This window comes from Panthera leo, chromosome D3, assembly GCF_018350215.1.
Source record: "Panthera leo isolate Ple1 chromosome D3, P.leo_Ple1_pat1.1, whole genome shotgun sequence".
In the NCBI taxonomy this organism is placed as follows: domain Eukaryota; kingdom Metazoa; phylum Chordata; class Mammalia; order Carnivora; family Felidae; genus Panthera; species Panthera leo.
Window position 1 is genome coordinate 33,564,886 of NC_056690.1, and position 24,098 is coordinate 33,588,983.

At 43.1% G+C, this 24,098-nt stretch overlaps 1 protein-coding gene and 1 long non-coding RNA gene across 8 annotated transcripts in view; both read right to left on the bottom strand.

Moving 5' to 3' along the window:
• LOC122203049 (piezo-type mechanosensitive ion channel component 2) overlaps window positions 1–24,098 on the bottom strand; it is a 468,341-nt gene that overhangs the window by 324,470 nt on the left and 119,773 nt on the right. The gene's annotated exons all lie outside the window — the stretch shown is intronic.
• On the bottom strand, window positions 15,312–18,058 carry LOC122203051. Its single transcript, XR_006195056.1, has 3 exons — window positions 17,974–18,058; window positions 15,743–15,894; window positions 15,312–15,634 (listed from the first exon to the last, which is right to left on the bottom strand). It is a non-coding gene; the product is annotated as an uncharacterized LOC122203051 (long non-coding RNA).

Genomic DNA, 24,098 nt, shown 5'->3' on the forward strand with positions numbered 1-24,098 from the left:
CCTCATACCTGGGAAGCCCAAACCCCCAACATCATCACAGGAGAGATCTCTCCGTCTCCACTGGGATCCCATAGATCCCGGGGGGAGCAACGGAAAAGTTTTAGAGAGATGAGCACAGAGGGTGTGGAGAAGGAGAAAGCTAGAACCAGAGCAAGAGGGGTTGGGGCGGAGACCAAGGAAGCCTTCTTGTTCAATATTAGTGAACAAACAGTAATTCAAAATACATGAAGAAACACGAATTCATCGAAGGTAAAATGAAACATGCAACAGACTGAAATTGACTTTAAACTAAGTTTCATGGGGTTCCCCCAAAAGAGAAATAAGGTAAATCCTGAAAAGTGAACAAGAAATTGTTTTTTCAAAGACAGAAGAAATGAAATAAAATAGATGACACTGAAAACAGCAATGAGATGTCTTAGAAATTTAAAATATGGTCATTTAACTAGTGAAATAGATCAACAGGTAAGCTACCCCCTAGATTGGGTGGAGGCCAAGATAAATTCAGTAAACTGGATGACAGTATTGAGGACCTCATGCAGAACTCAGCACAAGGTAACAAAGAAGATGTAAAACAGCAGTCGGGAACATGGAGGACAGACCGAAAAAATTCAACATAGATCATTAGGAATTCCAGGAAAGCAGCAGAAACAGTGGGAGAATTATTTGATGAATTGCCTTCCATTTATTTGTAAACGTATTCATGAAACTACTGTTTTGCAACTACTATGTGAGAGACATCTTGTTTAAAACTTCAGTGTCTTTGGGGCGCCTGGGTGGCTCAGTCGGTTGAGCGATCGACTTCAGCTCAGGTCATGATCTCACAGTTTGTGAGTTCGAGCCCTGCATCGGGCTCTGTGCTGACAGCTCAGAGCCTGGAGCTTGCTTCGGATTCTGTGTCTCCCTCTCTCTCTGCCCCTCCCCCACTTGTGCTCTGTCTCTCTGTGTCTCTTAAAAATAAATAAAAATGTTAAAAAAATTAAAAAAAAAAACAAAAAACTTCAGTGTCTTTGGATAGAACAGGACATATTGTACCTTTGAGATCATACATGTTATTGAGAAGCAGAAAATATGCTAGGTACATCAGAAAGGTAATAAAAACTAGAAAGCAACTGGAAATGACATTTTTTTCTTAAATTATTAGAAACCATGTTTGAAACATACAGTTGACTCTTAAACAATGTGGGGTCAGGGCCACCGGCCCCTCACACACAGTAAAAAATCCACATATAACTTTTGATTCCCCAAAAACTTAACTACTAATGGCCTACTGTTGACCAGAAGACTAACCAACAATAGTTGATTAACACATATTTTGTACTTTACATGTATTATATACTGTATTCTTACAATAAAGTAAACTAGAGGGGAAAAAAAGTATTAAGAAAATCATAGGGGCGCCTGGGTGGCTCAGTTGGTTAAGCGTCCAACTTTGGCTCAGGTTATGATCTCACGGTCCATGGGTTAGAGCCCCATATCAGGCTCTGTGTTGATAGCTTGGAGCCTCAAGCCTGCTTAGGATTCTGTGTCTCCCTCTCTCTCCCCTCTCCCACTTGCTCTCTCTCTCTCTCTCTCTCAAAGATAAACATTAAAAAATTTAAAAAAGAAAATCATAAAGAAGAGAAAATTTATCTATAGTACTGTACCATATTTACTTGGAAAAAAAACATACACATGGGCTTGCATACTCCAAACCTGTGTTGTTCAAGGGTCAACGATACATACATGTACATGAGCATGAACATGTAGAGTGGGGAAGATGCCAAAACTTTCATCAGAATTGGAAATTCTATGCCCTCTAGCTCTAAGGGCCAGATAGTACATATTTTAAGCAAGGACACAATTCTGCCATTGTAGTGCAAAAGCAGTCACAGACAATCCATGAGCAAGTTATGGTTGTATTCCAGTAAAATTTGATTTATGGAGACTGAAATTTGAATAAAAGGTAATTCTCCTATGTCACGAAATAATTTCAATTGTTTTTTTTTTTTTTTGGCAATTTAAATTAACTCACAGGCCACAGTGGTGGGTAGAGACAGTGTTGGCCTGTGGGCTGCAGTTTGCTGATCCCTGCTCTAGTAGAAGAAAGCACATTTGAAGTCAAAAAGAACTGTGCTTTGATAGTCAAGAAATTTCCTAGTAGGCTTTGCACTGATTCTGTGATGTCTGAGGGGCCTTCCACATTTGTGGAGAAGAAACAAAGCCCAGTATGACTCATCCATACCAGGTGTCCCTGTCTCCATTCATGTGGCTCTGTTCCCTGGAGAAGACCTCCCCACCCCATCCACTTCACTTTCTCTAATTTCCCCATTTCCAAAAGGAGGTCAGGCCAAAATCAGAACTCAGGTTGTAGATATATGCCTAATTCTTTTTTTTTTAACGTTTATTTATTTTTTTTTTAATTTTTTTTTCAACGTTTTTTATTTATTTTTGGGACAGAGAGAGACACAACATGAACGGGGGAGGCGCAGAGAGAGAGGGAGACACAGAATTGGAAACAGGCTCCAGGCTCCGAGCCATCAGCCCAGAGCCTGACCCGGGGCTCGAACTCACGGACCGCGAGATCGTGACCTGGCTGAAGTCGGACGCTTAACCGACTGCGCCACCCAGGCGCCCCTAACGTTTATTTATTTTTGAGACAGGGAGAGACAGAGCATGAAGGGAGGAGGGTCAGAGAGAGAGGGAGACACAGAATCCAAAACAGGCTCCAGGCTCCGAGCTGCCAGCACATGGCCCGACGCGGGGCTCGGACTCACGGACCGCGAGACCATGACCTGAGCCGAAGTTGGACACTTAAACGACTGAGCCACCCAGGTGCCCCTACCTAATTCGTAATATTATGAGGTAGTTGTTCTGTTGTGATGTTTTACAGAAGGAGAAAAAACGATAGGCAGGTAGAAATGTATTAATATACACAGAACCTTGTGTAAGCACACTTAAAAATGTCTGCTTAAGTCTCAAAAGCTGAACTATGGAAAGGAGGCCAAATTGGAGAACTCAAGCACCCAAATAAAATGGCTTTCCGTGCACATTCTCAGGTCCCTCCACAGGCAGGTTTGGCAGAGAACAGGCCAATACAAGCATCCAACGTGGATATGAAGAAATTCCTTTAGTAGGATCAATTGATTAACCAGTCTCACTCAAACAGGGAAGGCATTTCCAAGTGCAGTGAGCACTGGGGCTCCCTCATGGAATGGTCAATGCCTTTGCATGAAGTCAAGGGCAGAGATCCAAACACAGGAGACAGGAAGTTGCTCAGCCTTCCGCAGACCCACCCCAGTAATGAGCCTTGTCCTTGTCCTTCCACGTCTTCCTTCTGGAGGGGAGGACAGCACTTGGAGGCTGAATGATACAGTTAGATTCAAGAACATGTACGTTATTTACCAGAGCACTGAGAAAAGCTTTCATGTAAAAGTGAAACCTCTGAATTGGGGCTTTCTGCCAATTCAGTAAACAAACTATAGGACAAGGGAAGAGAATTAATAGTTGTTATTTTTTGGAGCTTTTCTCTCTCTCTCTCTTTTTTGTTGTTGTCTTTTAAACCATGTTATGGCTTCTGCAACTCTGCAACTGATGGTTTCCATGTTTTTCTGCCAAGACCTGAGAAGTGTAGGCTGTGAGTGCAGGCCTATCCACTGCAGAAACTCCCTGTCTGCAGACATCTTCTGACTGCAGACATGTCCTGCCCCATGCCCCTGTAAGTTCCCAGGGGTCTACATATTGCCCATGGGGTGGGTAATAACACCCCCAGCACTGGGAGTAGGGGGCCGGCTACACTGCCCCCTGGTTCCCTCTGGATAGAGATCCCACAAATTTCAGAGTGAAACAAAAAAAAAAGAGAGGAACTTAGATATTTACCAGACCCTGCCCCATTCCACCTCTGGTTCTGGGATTTCACAGATTATCCAGACTGAGTTGTCCCCCCACACTTATCCTCAAGGAAACTGCATAACAACTCAATGTATCAGGGAGGTGGCTTTTGGGAATAAAAAGCCTTAGTCATGTTTTAGATGATTCCAACTATGGGAAGTTGTCCAAATCGTAAGGGAGAATTTTTTTAAGGAAATTGTGAACTTAATGGTCTCATTTCTAAGAACTTCAGTGACCTCCATAATTCGTTGGTCGGGGATAGAAAAAGCGCCTTCTGAAATCTGTGCTTCCCAATTCTGACTGCATTCAACACCACGCAGGCTTGTCAGAGAAGTCCTTTCCAACATCTCGTTCCAGATCATTGATTTGTGTCTTTCTTAATGTTGACCAGACTGTAAGTTCCTTGAAGGTAGGAGCCAAATATCACACCTCTGTAGACACTCCTGAGTGTCTCGTACAGCACTTTGCACACAAGAGTCCCCATTAAATGGTTACTTAGAGGACTTAATAAATGAAAATCACACAAATGAGAGAGAACGTGGTCCTTGTGTACTGATCCCAATGTATGTTGGCAAGAACGTTTCGCATCAAGCCAACAAGAAGTCTGCATACTTCTTGTTATTTTACTAAGCCAGTTTGCCAAATTCTGCACCAAGGGACCCACAAATGGTAATGAATGGGAGAAAACAATCAGGTTATTGAGTCCATTCCCCTTCAAGGCGGGCTCGTTCCCTGTGGAGTATTCTTCCAGCAATTAGCTTTAGATGTTTTCTGTACAGAGTTATTCTGCAATCCCTTCAGGAAAACGGTGAATTCAATTCTGAAAAAAAAAAAAATGTCTGTTCTGCTACACTTCGTTCTCTTAGATCTACCCATATAACTTCACCTTTGTCTTTTTTTCTTTTGCATCTCTTCAAAAAGGCGGGTTTAGTTCCACACGTATTGTCAGGCATGGATAGATGGAGGAAGGAGTTACTGCCTTCAGCTTCATGTGGATAGAGACTCGGAAAGTTGGGGGGAGAACTGGAGGTGTCCCCACACACCTGAGAGTGGCGCTCACCAAAGACAGGTGTAGATGAGTGACCGTCAGCTTGCTTCCAGCTGTTCCCCACCTTCATCCTGCTTTTTTTCACATCTGCTTTTCCATTGGCATGAGGCGCCCAGATTTGCTGGCCAGGAGAGTCTTTCTGCCCTGGCTGACTGGTCAGGAGAGATTTCTGTGCTGTTATCATGTCGTTTTCCCCACAGGGAACATGCACCAGGTTGCTATGACTAAGTGCATTGTGACCTGCAGTGTTTATGTTCCCCGTTCCTGAGCTCGTCAGCCAGCACTGCCTTCTGTTGGTTGGTTGTGCTCACAGCACCAGAGGAATGACTCATCTGCAAAGGCGGGAGGGGGGTGTGGGTCCTCCAGTAAAAGGCACATATTATCCTCAACGTCTCTCCCCAGAAAGAGCCTAGCACATTCTCAAAAAACAGCCTTTTAATTAGTTTTTTGCCATTGCTCCATGGGTATGTTTTCATTTATCTATGAAACTGGCAAGAAGACATGCCAATTTCTCTTTTTAGATTGTACATCTGTCTCCTTCCTTTTGCTCAGGTCTCAGATCAGACATTTAAACCCATCTCTGGTCTGCAAGCTAAAATGGACACCATCTCCCCGCCCCCAGGTGCTCATGTTACCCTGCCTTGCACACCTCACCACTTGCAATTACCTTAATTTGTTTCTTTTTTTATTCTCTCCCCTATCTCTATCTCTCTGTCTCTATCTCTCTCTATCTATAGCTCTCTCTATCTCTATCTCAAATGTAAGCTTCACAAGTCCAAGATCCTACTTGCCCTGCTTGATTATCCCTGCACCCCCAAAGCACAGAAAAGTGCTTAAGTAGCACACAATAAATATTGGTTGAATGGATGAACGAATGAATGAAAAGCAACAGGTGAACGTAAGAAGTCATGTGCTGATGTACCGCTGTTACCACAGCCATGTGGAGGACATAATGTAAAATCTTTAACCTTCACCAGGGTAACAGATTGAAAGAAGCAGGACATTAGTGCACGGAAGGGAAAGAAATAGGCAAAACTTGTCTCCTCCCAGTTAAATTCATTGAGCTAAAAAATTTACCTACTATTAGTTTATTGGCCTTGCATTCATATCGACATCCCTATATCTGCTGTGAAACAGAGTGGCCAAATTCACAGATCCTTCCTTCCCATCACCTTCAAGTTCATTCATCCTTTTCCTTCTTTCCTTCCTCTCTTCGTCTCTCCCTCCCTCCCTCCCTTCCTTCCTTTCTCCCTCCCTTCCATCTTTCCTTCCTTCCTTCCTTCCTTCCTCCCTCCCTTCCATCTTTCTTTCCTTCTTTTCTTCCTTCCTTCCTCCCTCCCTTCCTCCCTCCCTTCCATCTTTCTTTCCTTCTTTTCTTCCTTCCTTCCTCCCTCCCTCCCATCTTTCTTTCCTTCTTTTCTTCCTTCTTTCCTTCCTTTCTTCCTTCCTTCCTTCCTTCCTTCCTCCCTCCCTCCCTCCCCTCCATCCTTCCTCCCTTCCCTCCCTCTTCCCTTCCTTCCTTCCTTCCTTCCTTCCTTCCTCCCTCCCTCCCCCCCATCCTTCCTCCCTTCCCTCCCTCTTCCCTTCCTTCCTTCCTTCCTTCCTTCCTTCCTTCCTTCCTTCCTCCCTTCCCTCCTTCTTCCTTCCCCATTCTCTCTCTCTCTCATACACACACACAAATTCTTAAGATGCTTCCCTTTTAGTTTTTTCTGTTGACATTTGAGTACATCCTTAATATTAAAACCCTTCCCAAGTAATCTAAAAATGATCTTAAAGTACTTTTACTATATCACCTATTTTTTTTTTCATTTTAACCAGGACTTACATCGTTTAGAGGAAAAAATATACGTGCAGAGATTTTTAAAGAGTCCTCAGAAACAAAACAGTAAATTGAATTCCCACATTTAGTCATTACAGACTCAATTTTTAGAGAAAATACACACAGCTCCCATAGGTCATGCCTAAACATAAAAGCTTTAAGTCACTTGTCTAGACTGAATAGTGAAATACATATTTAGTGTAAAATTCAGTGAGTTTTGGCAAATGTCTGCATCTGTGAAACCATCATGACAAGATCTACAACATTTACACCACCCAAAATGTCCTTCACACCCTTTCTAGTCAATTATCACCCATCTTAGAGATTTAAAAGTCTCAGTGCACCCTAAGCATAATAAGCTCAAAGAGGAATCACCATCATACTCAAATTACTGAGAGTCTAAGGTAAAGAGAAAAGCTTTAAAAAAGCCGGAGAAAAACACATTAAGGGAGAACAATCACAAGATTTATGACTGACATCATCAAAAACTATGGAGGCTAGAAGATACCGGAATGACATATTTATTATACAGAAGCAGAGAGGGAAAGGTTTTTCAACCAAAAATTCTACAGCTAGTGAAGCTATCCTTCAAAGGTGAAGGCAAACATGAGGGCATTTTTAGACAAACAAAAAACAGGAGGATTCACAACCGCCAAAACTGTACTGTAAGGAATGCTGAAAGTTCTTCAGGAAAGGAAAATCGCACCACCTGGGAACTCCGATCTACACGAAACAATGAAGAATACAGAAATGGTAAGTATGTGAGTAAATATAAAATTCTGGCTCTCACCTACACCAACTTCAGTCCGAGTCTCACTGGCTCCTGACTGCCCTCAGAGAGTACACCTTCTTCCTCATTTAGCAAGTGCACTGTGTAAGTGACAAAGGGGTGATACATGTACCTACAGAGTAATCCATGAACCCGGAGATCCTTTGTCCAATAGTTTTTCCCATCAATCACTTTGTGGGTATCGAACTCCCTAAACTTAGAAATGTCCCCTTGAAAAAGAATCTTTTTGCCAGATCATTTAGAAAATGACCAAACTACCTTTGCCTTCTGAGCCTGTAATACACATTCCAGCCATAGCAGGGACCTTGTGCTAATCACCCAAGATGCTGTCTCTGCACTGAAAACAGACCAACCAATGCCAGAGCACTGGCTTCTGTCTAACCAACAAACATCAAAGTTAATTCCAAATACATATGCCCTTGTCTTAATTAGTTCACACTACAATGGCTAGTTAACTCTTGTGGCCACTTTGCCTCCCAGCTACCTGGACAGTTTAATGACTCAGTGATGATTTTCCCAGTTCCTCAGTTGTTTTCCTATGGACATCTGTCTTTGGCTAGGCACTGGGCCCTATTTTTTATTGGGTTCACTGGCTTCTGCCATATATCCCAGCTTTGCTACTGATAATAATAAATCTTTCGGCTGATTAATTCAATAGGGAGATAGGCACAGAAACTTTTTCATACAATAATTGTTTTTACTAACTTCTCATAGTAGCCCTGACGCTTCATTTATAGGATTAAATTTGCTATATAACAACTCATGTGATTTTTGCTCAAGTCCTTCAAAATCTGTGACACACTTACTACACCAACTCAGAGGTTGCCTCAAGGCAGAGATTGTGGCTGGCTGTTCTTGAGGTGTAGTTGTCATTTAACTGGACACCATATACCAAGGGTTTTTATGAAATAATTATTGACTAAGTTTGAGTCTCTGAAGGGTGCAGGGATTCGCAGAGGTTGCTGCGTTAAAGCTACTCAGGGGCCCTCGCAAACAGTGTGTCCAGATTCCACTCTCAGAGCTTATGATTACATTGCTCTGGGATGGGTTAGATCATAGGCTTGTTGTCAAGTCTCCCCAGGTAATTCCACAGTAAGCCAGGGCTGAGGACTCCTATACAGAAAGTTCTGGATGAGGGAAGGTGAGGCCTGGCTGGGCAAGAAGGCTGGTCAAGGTAAACTGTGGAAGTGTTTTAGAGGTCTTAATAGCTCTTAATTTTCTAAAGATTACCAAACTTCATTTGTTCTCATACAGATGAATACAACAAGTGGGGCACCATACAAATAAATGTTATGGGCCAAATTGCGTCCCCCTCAGATGCTTATGTGGAGGTCCTAACCGCCAGTCCCTCGGACCGTGACTGTTTTTGGAGACAGGATTTACAAAAAGGTAATGTTTCCTGTAAACTAACATGAGGTCGGGGCGGGGTGATAGGGGAGGGCTCATCTAATACACTTAGTGCCCTTATAAGAAGAGGAAATTAGGACTCAGATGCACACAGAGGGAAGATCATGTGAAGATACAGGGAGAAGATGGCCATTGGCAAGCCAAGGAGAGAGGCCTCAGAAGAAGTCAAGCAGTGCTGACACCTTGATCTTGGATATCCAGCTTTCAGAGCTGTGGTACTTTGTTATGGCAGCCCTAGAAAATGGGCACCTGTGGGCACTGCACGAAAAGAAAAAGATTATGAAGGAACTTCCGAACCTTCACTTCAAGATGTTCTTCAACAATAGATCCTTAGTGAAAGGACTCATTGCAAAGCGCTACATAAAAAGTAGCTTTAATTCAATAAATATGTACTAGGTGCAATGGATTGCACCTGCCTTTGAATAACACATAAACCAGAGAGAAATAAAGGCCCTTAAAGAGATCATCCCTCCATCCTTTGGTTTCCAAATCTGTCAAATTGAGCCATTCAAAATACTCCCTATCTGCTCCCCAGATTCTATGCAAGATCATGATTTATTGCTTGTAAAATGCTCTGAGAAGGGGAGCAGGCTGTATAAAAAACAGGAATGACAGACACCTAATCACACAGTGAAGTCCAGGATGTGACCTCACACTCTTCACATACATCCATAAAGTCTCTGAGGACAGAAACGCACCAATGGAACTCATCTTTGTTCTGTGTGTGAGTGAATCAAGTCACTGATTCAGAGGGTCTTAACTCACAAACGCTCACTTATTCTCTAGCTCTGTTTTCTTGGAAAACCTCAAGTTGGAATGGGTGGCTCTGAAAAAATGGAGAGAAACAAAATTACAAATAGTCATCTGTAGTTCATTAAATAATATAAGAACCTAATATATTGACTATTATTTTGCCTTCCTGATAACTGCCATGAGGATGGGGCTCTTGTCTACTTCCTATGTGTTCACACACTTGTCCAAAGAAGTACTTGGCCCAAAGAGGAAGCCAAATCAATATTTTTTAAAAGAATAAGTATATTGTTATAAACATCCTCCTACTGAATCAACAAAGAGATGAAATGTTAGGTTATTCTTTAATTCACCGAATTTATTTGTTCATTCAACATGTATTCATTATACATTTATAGTAGATAAGACATTATGTTTTCAGTGTGGAAAAACAAAACAAAACAAAACAAAACAGAGAAGGCACAGCCCTTAACTACAAGTTGCTATACCCAGTCCCTTAGCTATAATATGCAAGGACCTTCCTATAAACTACAAGGATAAAGGACTTAGGAACTTTCAAAACATATATTCATCTCTCTGACATTTTAATTTTCAAATTAAATCTTTTATTTCTTCATTCATTCATCTATTTGACAAGGGTTTGTTTCCACATGTTCTGTTTCCTCTAAGTGTACTTTGAAAAAGAGTCTTAATTCAATTATATTACCAATGATTGAAAAATGGGGTTAATGTTATAAGCATCAGTATCAAACTCATTTCTCCTGGCAACTGGAGTCAGACTTTTTTCTCTTATGTAAATCAGAGCATGAGTGCATGCTAATCCTTTTCCTTTTGTAGTAGGATGAAACTTACATCTATAGCTAACAAAGACCTTATTACTGCACGTATTAACACAATATTTACATTTTAAATATGCTAGATTTTACTTTAAGCCTCTTACATATAAAAACCACTAGAATTCTATCTTAATTTTTAATTAAATTTTATTTATTTAATTTTATTTATTTTGAAGAAAGAGAGACAGAGTGGGGAGGGGCAGAGAAGGAGGGAGACACAGAATCACAGAATCTGAAGCAGGCTCCAGGCTCTGAGCTGTTAGCACAGAGCCCGATGTGGGGCTGGAACTCAGGAGCCATGAGGTCAAGACCTGAGCCGAAGTCAGACGCTTAACTGACTGAGCCACCCAGGTGCCCCTAGAATTCTATTTTAAACAGAATATTAAAAACCTTGCAATGGGCATTCCTATTTCTTTTCTAGCATAATTATTTTCCAGCACTCAACTGCTAGAACCTCACTGAGAAGATTCACAGCCTGGATAGCCCATACCATTGCCTTGGAAGAAATGCCCTTGAAATAGGCAGTTAGCTGCTCTTTCACTTGCACTCCCAACGAAAATTAAGTCCACAATCCTTGATATAGCTAGGACCACCAAAAATATTAAATATAAACGTGCATAAAACTGAAAACTGGTACATTACCAATGGATTTCAGTGTATTGTCCCTTAGCAAAAGGAAAAAAAAATTAGGTTGTGTTCTATTTTTGAAGGTGAAATATTTTCAAAAGTATATAAACCTGAATGATTATTACTTGTAACTTTAGAAAATCATTACCAGCTTCCTCTTTAACTCCCTTAAGTGCTCCATTATGACATCTAAATGTGAGCTAGAGCATCTACCCACAATGTTTAATGAACATGTTTTTTCTCAAGTACCACACATCTTCAAACTAAGGTACAGGAATCATCTATATTCCCAGCACCTAGGACACGTACAGCATTCAGTCCTTATTCATCTCATATCTAATTTCTTTTTTTTTTTTTTTTTTTAATTTTTTTTCAACATTTATTTATTTTTGGGACAGAGAGAGACAGAGCATGAACGGGGGAGGGGCAGAGAGAGAGGGAGACACAGAATTGGAAACAGGCTCCAGGCTCTGAGCCATCAGCCCAGAGCCTGACGCGGGGCTCGAACTCACGGACTGCGAGATCGTGACCTGGCTGAAGTCGGACGCCCAACCGACTGCGCCACCCAGGCGCCCCTCTCATATCTAATTTCTACAGACACTGTGAAAGCCTATTAAATGCCTCTAGATGCTAACAACCTTTAATTAGGCTTCATTTCTATTTAATAATTAAATAGATTCAAAAACTTGTGTGAGCAATTTAAATGTAAATGTCTGATTTTCATCAGATGAGCTAGGCTGCAAGCTCAGGTGGCAATTTAAGTTGATTTTTCTCCATTCCTCATTACATGACACCATGCAAATGAAAACATCTTTAAGCCAGAAAATAGACGGCCATCCTTTTCTATCCATTAGTCCATAAATGAATGTAATGTTTAATTTGATATACATTAGCACTGATTATCAGTGCATTCTTTCAAAACATTAGGTTATTCATAGATCCTAAAATTTTCTGATTAAATCTTTTATTTCTTCATTATCCATTTGAAAAGTTACCTGGCAAAATAATGGCCCTTCAGGATGCCCATACCTTAATCCCCAGAATCTGAAAATATGTTTCGTTACTTAGCAAAACAAACAAACAAACTTTATAGTTGTGATTAAGTTAAAGATCTTGAGATGAGCTTGAAGTACCCACGCATGCCCTGTGTCATCATAAAGGCCCTTACCGGGTTAAGATGAAGGCAGGAAAGAGATGGCATCATGAGAAGGATTCAACCAGTCACTTCTAGCTTTAAAGATGGAAGGGGCCACGAGTCAAAAAAAAAAAGTGCCCTGGAACCTTCTAGAAGCTGAAAATGACAAGAAAATGGGTTCTCGCCAGAGCCTACAGTAAGCACTACAACCCTTAGTTTCAGCCCATTTCAGGCTTTAGACCTCCAGAACCATCAGAGAATACATTCATGTTGTTCTAAGACACTAAGGTTGTGGTAATTTGTTAGAAGAGCAGTTGATCTTGACTTTACCATTTTCTATTACACTTCAGTCACTAATTCAAGATCATCCACATACCAGAAAAAAATACGCAGTTTTGAGCAACTGGGGAGGTTGTGAATAGAGCAGATGGACCGGCTGCTACCCCTACGAGTTGCAGAGCTAACCACCTAATGGTGAACAATGGGATGCAACATTCTAATTCATTAGGAGCACTGCAAGGCACGTGGGTGGTCTGATGTGGGCCTCAATCCGAAACTAAATGATCTCTTTCAGGTGGTGATATGGGAAACCTAACACTTAGATAAAACATGTCAGAGAGACTTCTACCAGGTGGATGGTGCCCAAGACCGTACTGTTTCAATCCTCAAATGCGTTATTCCTCTTCAAATAGAGGTCATTCAAAAACACAAAGTTCCAAAATCCATCCAAGGTCTATAGAAGAAGTGATACCCGAGAGCTAATGGGACTTTAAGAACCTTGCAAGTGGACTAAGAAACCCAGAGGAACAGAAGGTAAGTGAAAGTTTATTGGCTCATGAATATAGGGGTCATCTACTCAGTCCCAAACAAAACCCAGAACCTCTGTTGGCATTAGCAGCTCAGAGGCGCCATCACCTGCAACAGGTGTGGCCATAAATCCAAATGACAGACACCTGGGCCCCTGTCCCATGCCTGAGAGTCCCAGCATCACCAGATCTCCCTGATTTCATCTAGAAATAAAAAAAAAAAAGAGGGGCGCCTGGGTGGCTCAGTCGGTTAAGCGTCCGACTTCAGCTCAGGTCACGATCTCACGGTCCGTGAGTTTGAGCCCCGCATCGGGCTCTGGGCTGATGGCTCAGAGCCTGGAGCCTGCTTCCGATTCTGTGTCTCCCTCTCTCTCTGCCCCTCCCCCATTCATGCTCTGTCTCTCTCTGTCTCAAAAATAAATAAAAACGTTAAAAAAAAATTAGAAATAAAAAAAAAAAGAATATTCTCTGGCAATCAAGATTTATCACTTTTCCCACCTTGTCCACTTGGCTGTTTGACCCTGAGGAGCACAGGGCACAACTCTTATATACCTTAAGCTACAGAACAGAAAAAACTGGTATGTGTAATACTTCATTTCTGTTAACTGGCATGGCCCTCTATGGCAGACTTGAATTTCTTATGGAAAATTAAAACCCAGACACACATGAAAACCCCTGCATGAGTGTTCAACTTAAAGGTTTTTTTCTTATTTAAGTAATCTCTACACCCCATGTGGGGTTCAAACTCACGACCCTGAGATCAAGAATTGCATGTTCTTCCGACTGAGCCAGCCACATGCCACTCAACTCCATATTTTAGACATTATTTTGAATATAGAAACCTTTCCAACTATTTTGTAACATTTCCTTGTTTCGGTCACCGCATTAGTGACAAATAGCTAGGCATCAGACACAGTGCTGGTGACACACTGGCACACGCCCTCTTCCTTCTTGCCTTGCTTTCCCTCTCCTTCCTCACCTCCTTCAGTTATTTTTCCCTCTTTTCCTTCATTCTGGTACACTGAAACCAACAAGGACAACAGAAACTTTTATTAACCTATGTTTATGTCTCAGTGTTGCAAATGTAATCAGTACTGTGGGCAGGAGGAAGGAAATGAGCCTTTGATGACTCTCTAGGGAGCTGGACTCCCACGGGGAGAGAAACGGAGGTCGAGGGGCCAAAATGGGCTGGACAGAATGACAGTGAACCTTATATCACAATAACCAGACAGATATGAACAGTGAAGGTATGGAAAATAAGAGCAAAGAAATAGGCACAGACAAGGCACAACGAGGACAACCTCTGTAGGTAGGTAGTTCATGAAGAACAGGCAACAAGGTAGGCATGAAAACAAGAGATCAGGTGACAAAGAAAGAGATATAAAAGTTGCATGTAGATTGACCCCTAGAAAGGGCAAAAGCAAAAGTGTGTAAAAACAGACACAGGGTATTAAAAAGATCACTTATAATTATAAAAACTGTATCCAGGTGTAGAGTATATTTTTCTTGGAGGCATATTCCCTTCCAGTTTTTATCAACATGCATGAAAGTTTTATGTATTTATTTAGCTTTTTCTTTTTAATTTTGCAGATGTGAAAAGTTCATCATTTCATGCTCAAAGCCTTTATGTTATTTCCTTCTCTCCTCAGTATTGATTTTTAATGAGGACACTCTGACCTGCCGATGTTTAAGCATAGAGTTGGGAAAGATGCTGGTGAGCAGAAGGGAGGGTCAGGGGCTCCCAGAGGGTTGGTGGAAGCCAGAAACAACCTTGGATGGAAGAATCGGTCATACAAAGCTGGGGCAAATTCTCACCAGCAAGCGGCATTCACACATCTAAATGGCTTTCCAGGTGATGAGACATGGAAGTTAACTTTGAGATTTTTCAAAGGACAGAACTCAGGAAAGTTGCCGAAGTCATCAAGAGACGTGTTTTCCTCTCTAAGGTCAAAACTTCCAAATGTCAAATGGCTGGATTCCCTGGAAGCCAATGAGTTCCTTATCTGACCGGACGTGTTTAAGTAGAAATGGAGTGACCTGTTCATGGTAACACAGGAAACCTCAGCTTTAACAAGAGAGTTCTTCCAGAGATAACCTCGAATGTCCCTTACGGTTCTGAAAACGGTGGTATTTTTAATACTCTGAGGAAGTGCAAATGACTTTCACTATAACACATTTCACTGCAAGTAGGTAATCTTTATTAAAGTATGAATGCTTTTTATTTACGTCCACTGGGATAATATAACATAATAATACCTATTTCAATCATTCCAGGGATGGAAACATGCTACATAATTTCACACCTATTTATTTTCTTAGTGTTTATGATAGTTGCATTGCATAATGATTCTTAAGTATAAATGAGATAGCATCACGTTGCCCAAACGAGTGCTCTTCCCTCTGCCTGGAACATTCTCCCTTAGGGTCTTCTCATCCTCCAGTTCAGACCTCTTTCTCTCAGCCCAGAAGGACTCTTGTACAAATCACCTCCTTAGGCATTATATTAGCTTCTTGTGGCTGCCATCAGGAAGCACTACAAACTGGGTGGCCTGAAACAACAGAAATGTTATTGCCTCACAGTTCTGGAGGCTGGAAGTCTGCAGTCAGACTGTTGGCTATACTCTCTCTAAAGGCTCTAGGGCAGAGTCCTCCCATACCTCTTCCAGCTTCTGGGGTGGCCAGCAACACTGCGTCCCTCGTCTTGCAGCCTCATCACTGCAATCTCTGTCTCAGTCATGACGTGGTACTGAGTTGTGTGCGTGTCCGTGCACATGTGTGTGCGTATACATCTCCATGTCTCGCTCTCTTCCTGTTAGGACACCACCAGTCATCTTGGATTAGGGCCCATCCCACTGCAATATGACCACATCTTAACTAGTAACATATGCAATGCCCCAGTTTCCAAATAAGGTCACATCCTGAGGTGCTAGGGGTTAGGATGCCATCATATCTTTCTGAGACACAATTCAGTCTGTAACAGTTATCTTTAATATAACATGTCACAAGTGAATCTCTTAATTCCATCCCAAAACGCTTCCCCATCTTTTTATTTCATGTCAGTAAATATCACTATAATCCATCTAGTTGATCAATGCAAAAGCGTGGGAGAAATTCTGGATGTTTCTGCTTCCACCATACTCCACATCCAATCCTTCAGCGACACCTGCTGAGTTACCTCCCAGAAGTCCACTAATCCATCCCCTCCCCCATCTCCACTGACAGTGAGCCCAAGCTGCCACCACCTCTGTCCTGGACCATGGAAAGCAACAGCCTTCTAAGGAGTCTCCCTGGTACCCCTTTCACTCCCTTATCATGTATTTTTGATGGAGGTCTTGTAAAGATGTAGATCTTCTCACATAATCACCAGTAGGGGATTTTTAAGTATAAAACCCTTTATTTAAGACTTCCACAACACTGAGAATGAAATTAAAATCCTTATCAAGGCCTACAAGATCCCCAGTGACAACCCTCCCACACTGTTCTTACACTGTTCTCCATCATCCACATGGGCTTCCTTTCACATCACAGGAACAGGTAAGCCTTTTACCAACTGAGTGTTTTTGCACTTCCTGGGTGGTAAATTCATCCAGACCGTCAGCATGACTGGATGTTTTCCCTCCCTAAAGTTTCAATCTAAATGTCCCGTCTTCTAAGGGGCCTTCCTTGTCTTGTCACACCAAGACATTGTTTGGGCTTCTCTCCTGGCCTTGTAGCAATGTTTGGTATCGGTGCCCTTGCCATGCCTCAAACTGGTCAGAATGCCCTACATCCTTGCCCCTATACACACAAATGAACAATAAATGCTGGTTTTTGTATATCAGTGGGATACTGGGATTGTGTGTTATGCAGCACAAGTTGACTTACACACTTTCTATCTCACTATCCTGCTTACTTTCTTCATAGCACTAATTACAACCTATAATAGAATTCTGTACTTGATCACCTCCTTGTTGATTAGCTCTCCTTAGACAGTAAATCCATGAAGACACAAGTCATCTCAGCCCCAACGCTGTGCACATGAAGTGCTTTGTAGAATGCATGCAGGAACTCTCTTTGGGACTGATTTTATTTAGTCTTTATTTGACCCAATATTGTACTCTCTTTAAAAAAAAATGCTTTCTATGAAACAAATTAGACACTTCGGCTTCAATTTCCTAATTCTCAAAATGTGGGATTTGGAGATTGGCTTAAAACAAAACAACTCTTCTCTCCGCAAGGAAAGACAACACAGAACAGACCACTTTCAAAAAGATTAGATGTGACTTTTAATTATATCTTATGCCATTTCATGGCTTTTAATACTTGTCCGCAGTCCTCTACTGTCTGATGGGCTCCATTAACATCTTAAAATCACCACCAGAGCTCTAGGGTTCCAATGCTCCAGACGATTCAACAGTGTTCAACCAGGCATTTCCCACGGTAATATTTCTGCTTAGCCTAAACTGAATTGGCACTTGGGGTACAATTATTTCCCATCATTGGTTCAAGCCAAAACGAAATGCAAAATTAGGTATTTCTAATTTGCACATTTGCATATGAGCTGTTTTCCTGTCTATGCCTGGCACTAATGAATTACTGTATTTTTTCTGGAAAAATTAACTCTCCTAGCTCTTGGGGTTGTGGACAAAATCATGGCAGGCAGCTGGTGTCCAAACTGCCCAATAATTGCAGAGTAGTGTTTTGAAAATATTAAAATCACAGGTCTCTAGCAATTTTCTAACCGCTAAATGTAAGTTGGGAATAAGGGACAGGCAAATTCATAGTTTCTATTTCACAAAGTGAGCCCTGTCTTTTTAAACAATTAACGGTCTCATTACGATCATCCTTTCTTAAAGCCTGAGGCCTCACGGGTAGCTTTAAGAATACGTGAAATTCCCAAGTTACTAACCTGCTACTGTATTCTTCTGTCTTACGCTTTGAGTTATTTTCTTATGAGCTTTCAAACCCAAAACCAGAAGAAACAAACTGACACGAACCCTAATGGAAAACAAAGAAGTGTGTGAGGTGAAAAGGTAAGAGAGCAGACAGGGATTAAAACCATTTCATTACCTGAGGTGGAGATAGTGGCCTAACCCAGGAGCACCGACCGACATGGGTCCACCATAGGCAACAGGGTGTCTGGGCTAGGCAGAAAAACCCCAACCCCACTGAGGGGTCTACAGGAATCTTCTGGTTCATAAAAGAGGAAACTCCAACCATCTCCACCTGTCCCCAAACCACACCATCTCAACCAGCTCACATGTCACAACCCGGAGGTGCCGGTCACAGGGGCCGGGGAGATGGGCAGTCCCCTCCTGGAAAGACTCAAGCTGGTTTTTCATAGAGTGAAATGGAACGTGATGTCACTTCCCATTTCTTGGTCTCCTTTGCTTTGGAGGAAACACTTCCTGTCCCCTTCAACGAACGCATCACATGGCAAGCAGTCCACGCGGTCTGGGTGTTTCTGAAAGAAGGTCTCATCTCCTCCTCCACGCCACACAAAGTTCGACGTGCGTGTCTTCATGGTGGCGGGGTTGGGAATGTGGGCTGAGCTTCTGTGCGGAAGCTAACGCTCCACCCTCTGATGGCTTTCTGCCTCCATCTTGTATTCCCTTGAGGATGAGACACAGCGGCTTGAAAACCCCTGCATGGGGCACCTGGGGATCTTCTTTCCCTCAGCTCTCATTATCTAGTTCACGCAAAACTGTTGGTGGAATAAATGAGAAACGTGTGTCCTTTCCATCCGTGCCTTCATTAGCTCATTCTACTCAGCACGTGCACTTGAACACCTCCAGGGTGCCAGGCATTTTTCTAGAACTGGGGACTACAGACATAAGTGAGGGAAATGCCCGGCTCCATTCTTCTTGATAATTTTTTTAAAGAAATTTTTAATGTTTATTTATTTTTGAGAGACAGAGACAGACAGAGCACGAGTGGGAGAGGGGCAGGGAGGGAGAGAGGGAGACACAGAATCCGAAGCAGGCTCCAGGCTCCGAGGTGTCAGCACAGAGCCCGACGTGGGGCTGGAACTCACGAACTGCGAGATCATGACCTGAGCCGAAGTCGGACACTTAACTGACTGAGCCACCCAGGCGCCCCCTCCATTCTTCTCGATCTTAATAGGACTGTCCAGGTGCCCGGTGTTCCTGGCAGCATCCTTTGGCCTTCCCTTCTTCTAGCTGTTCCTCAGTCACCCCAGCAGGGCCTCCAGCATGAGGCAGGTGAGCAGGAGAGCAGCTCATGAGCAAACCCCATGCATTCACCCTGTGTTCGCAATTTCCTCCAGTTGCCAGGTTTGAAGTGCTCTGTGACCTGTCTCTACCAGGGCTCACTTCGGCAAGCGGGCTGGTTGCGTGAAAGCGGGCGACGGAGGGAGGGCGCTTACAGTTGGAGAGATGCTTTCAACCCTTCCAAGTTCCCGGGTCGCTAGAGGCGTGGCCTTCTGCCCACGCAGGGTCACATGCAGCGACACAGCACGCTGGCCGCTCAGATCTGGCCTTTGGACAGGGTGCGACGGTAGCGGCCTCTGCAAGGAAACCGCTCAGTTCTGGTTCTGAGAAACAAATATGAAACTCTTAAAAAACTAAATACAGAGTGTTGATGGGGGTGGGGGGGGCGCTGGCTGGGATGAGCACTGGGTGCTGCAGGTAAGTGACAAATCTCCTCCTGAAAGCCGAGACTACACCGAATGCTAGCTAACTTGACAAGGAAGAAAATAAAAAAGAAATAAAATAAAACAACCAACCATGCTTGAAGTGAAGTCAGTAAAGAGCAAGCTGGCGTGTCAGGCAGGTTTGGGCTGTCTCCATCCGCTCAGGCTGCCATGACAAAGTATGGCACACCAGGGGCCTGGTCTACTTGTCTTCTCACAATAAACATGGGGGCTGGAAGTTCAGAATCATGGCGTTGGCACGGTTGCTCCGGAGGCTTCTCTCCTTGGCTTACAGACGGCCACCTTCTTGCGGTATCCTCAGAGCGATGTGTGACATCCTCTGCGTGAGCAACAGCTCCGGTCTCTTCCTCCTCTTGTGAAAGCAGTCCTACTGGGTTAGGACCCCCCCTTATGACCTCATGCGACCCTAATCACCTCTACAGAGGACCTAACCCCCCGTACGGTTGCAGTGGGGACTATAGCTTCAACATACCAATTTCAGGGGACACAAGTCAGTCTGTAACAACCGCATAACACTGGGACCTCACACGCGGATGGAATTCCGGACCTTTACAGTACACAATTCTGTTTAATTATATGAATGAAAATACCTGTACTTGGCTGGGAAATAAAAGTAAAAAAGGATGGGGGAGAGGTAAAGAAGGAGGGCTGAAAGGAGAAAAAAAAAATGAAGATTTAAGGGTTTTTTTAAAATAACATTTACAGTGTGTGATTTTTGCCATACAGTTGGACATGGAACACATCCACCGTGCACAAGGTGGAACTCAACTTGTCACGGAAGTTCTGCAAGCATCCTCTCATTGGGGGTTACTGTCGTGAGTAGCAACGTACTCAATGCCAAACTGCCTCTGTTCACATCTCAGCTCCTACAGTCAAAAGTGGTGAGCCCTGGGGCACCAGGGTGGCTCAGGTGGTTAAGCATCTGACTTTGGCTCAGGTCATGATCTCAAGGTCCGTGAGTTCGAGGCCCATGTCGGGCTCTGTGCTGACAGCTCGGAGCCTGGAGCCTGCTTCGGATTCTGTGTCTCCCTCTCTCTCTCTCTCTCTCTCTCTGCCCCTCCCTTGCTTGTTCTGTGTCTCTCTCTCTCTCTCAAAAATAAACATTAAAAAAATTAAAAAAATTTTTTTTTTAAATTTAAAATTTTAAATTTTAAGGTGAGCCCTTACACTACCTCTGCCCTCTGTCCTCCTCGGTAAATAAAGAAGATGACCAAAATATCTCCCTCATCTTTCGGTTATACTAAAATATGTAACACGCTTGAAACAGTGTCTTTTAAATAGTAAGTCATGAATATATGTGTCTTATGACTTTTGATCCTCACAAATCCTATGTGAGGTAAAAAGGCAGATATCTGTATTTGTTGTCTTACAGGAAATATTTGGGGTTTGCATGGATTGCCCAGGGATGCACCACAAGTTCCTGGTGGGGCCAGAAACTCAGGTCTGAACTCCAAGTGCTCTTCTGAGTACAGGGCGAACTTGGAAAGAGACAGTGGGCTTCCAGGGACCAGGAGGAACGCCAGGGATCTTATTGCATTATCCCCATTATCCAGGGGATCGTATCCTGGCAGAACTCAGGGAACTCTGTTCCTCTCTCCACCCCAGAGGAGTGTCACATTTTGTGCCTTCCTGGAATCAGAAGACTCTGTTTTTGACCAACATTTCCTGAATGCCTGGCCCCAAGTAAGACCGTGAAGACACAGAACGAAGCCACATCCTTTAAACAGATCAGAGCCTTCAAGGACAACTGTGTGGCAAATGAGAACATCCCCGTAATTTACTTTCCCCCTGTGCGGTGGCTGGGGAGGATTTAGCTGGCCCCGCTGAATACTGCACAACTATCGCTGAGCCAATAAGGGCAAAAGAAGGAGCTTGGCCTACCTCTGCAGATTTTCCACTCTGAGTTCCACTCAGAGAAGGAACAGCATCAAGCCTCAGGAGCCACCAGTCCCTTCTGGGGCCCCCCTTTTTGGAGCTACTCTGCACAGACACAAGTAGGAAGTGATGTCCTTCCCAATTCTTGCCAACTGGTTGCTGGTTGAGACCAAGAGAATGCGTTGTCTCCAAGCTTACACGGACCCATCTGCTGTTCCACCGGGGTGCTCAGGATCGTTCCTTCTTTATGAACATGATTTTGAGTTGTGCCAGAAGCCATTGCTAATACCCAAGGCCACCAAAGATATGAGGAAGTAGTTAGTCTGGAGCTGTTCTGGGTGATTGTCTTCATTTTCTTTCACACATTATGCTGATTTTTATTAAAATTTTTTTAATGTTTTTATTTATTTTTGAGACAGAGAGAGACAGAGCATGAGCAGGGAAGGGGCAGAGAGAGAGGGAGACACAGAATCCAAAGCAGGCTCCAGGCTCTGAGCTGTCAGCACAGAGCCCGATGTGGGACTCGAACTCACAGACTGTGAGATCGTGACCTGAGCCAAAGTCGGATGCTCAACCGACTGAGCCTCCCAGGCACCCCTGATTTTTATTAATATTTTGAAACCCGGGTTGCATTTAGAGTCTGTTGCAGGACTAAACAAAGTAGACAAAGTGTACCAGGATTGAAACAATGTTTCTGCTCACCTCCCTGCTTCCAGCCTGGTCTCACTCTTTAAAAAGAAAAAAAATAATAATGTTTATTTATTTTTGAGAGAGAGAGAGAGAGAGAGAGAGAGAGAGACAGACAGAGAAAGAGAGGGCACCAACAGAGGAGGGGGCAGAGAGAGAGAGAGGGAGACACAGAATCCGAAGCAGGCTCCAGGCTCTGAGCTGTCAGCACAGAGCCCGACACGGGGCTCAAACTCACAAAGCACAAGATCATGACCTGAGCTGAAGTCGGATGCTCAGCCGGCTGAGTCACCCAGGTGCCCTGTGCCTGGTCTCATTCTTATCCATAAACAGAAAGTTCACCATTCTGCTCCCTTACTTAGAACACTTCCATGGCTTGCTGATGCCTCAGATAGCTCCAAGCTCCTGGACACAATCTGTGACCTGATCTCATCCACATTTCCATCTTCTAGGACTCCTTGTCTTGAATCTACTAACAAACAGTAAAGATAAACTAAGGGCAAGGCACCAATGTATCTGCATTCTGTTCTCCATGCTATTGCCTGAACTCCTTGTGGACTGAACTCCACATACCAAACTACCTCATGGCTTCTCGGGGCTTCTCCCTCTGTCCAGAACGCCCTCCATTGTCCCTCACTCATTCAACTTTGTTCATCCTTCTCCTGAATTCCCAAAGGCTCAAATATCTAACTTCTATCTCCCCAACCTCCTCTTCAAAAATTCTACTGCTTTACTTATGTATCAGGTATTCAATTAATTCCTGATGTATGTGTCTTCCCAACTAACCTGTAAATGGTTTAAGACACGGACCCACATCATGTTCAGCTGTGTAGGTTCAGCCCCCAGACAGGATGAGGGGCAAAGAGGCATTTGCTAAACGTGTGTGGAACTGAATCATGAAGAAGGAAGGAGAAAGAAAGAAAGAAAGAAAGAAAGAAAGAAAGAAAGAAAGAAAGAAAGAAAGAAAGAAAGAAAAGAAAGAAAGAAAGAAAGAAAGAAAGAAAGAAAGAAAGAAAGAAAGAAAGAAAGAAAGAAAGAAAGAAAGAAAGAAAGAAAGAAAGAAAGAAAGAAAGAAAGAAAGAAAGAAAGAAAGCAAGCCCACTGCCCTGGAAAGAACCAAATGTAAGTAGCTATGGCAGACTTGAACTGGTGTGAACCCCTTCCAAGTTCTACACAGGACTCAGGCTTACTGGATTTGACTCTGCTGGAGAGCATCTTACAAACTCTGTTGTGACACAAGACCATCGCAAAGGAAGTATCACCGAGTAGTCAACTGCTCAACTGTGTGAAAAGGGATGTGAGCTCAGCCACACTTTTATGATGGAGATTCAGGCAAACTGAAGGAAGTGTCAGAATTCACAGTGGGTTGGCACAGTGTCTGAACAGCCCCCAGAGTGTGGGTAAAACTTGGAGAGATGAAAACGAACAGCATTTGAGATGAAAGAACAGAAGGAGCTAACTGTGAACCCTGACCTCTGAGCGCCTGTCTAGGTAGGACCCTGCTCTGTCGAACGTATGCTTGAATAAATGAGGGGCTGCTCCAACTGGTCAACTGAATACCACAGGGCCACTGGGCCACTGCAAATGGTCCCATTGGGGAGCTCTGGTAATAAAGCTCAAGAGGTTAAAAAAAATCACATTGGCAGTGAAATAGGAAATATCACTTAAAATTTAATTTTCAAAATAATCTAAGCCTGGCATGAGAGTCATACCTAAAAATCTTCTGGAACAATCTTCAACTTCATATCTTCTTTGCCTCGTTTTCTGCAGAAACCATGGTCGGTACCATTTTAAAAACT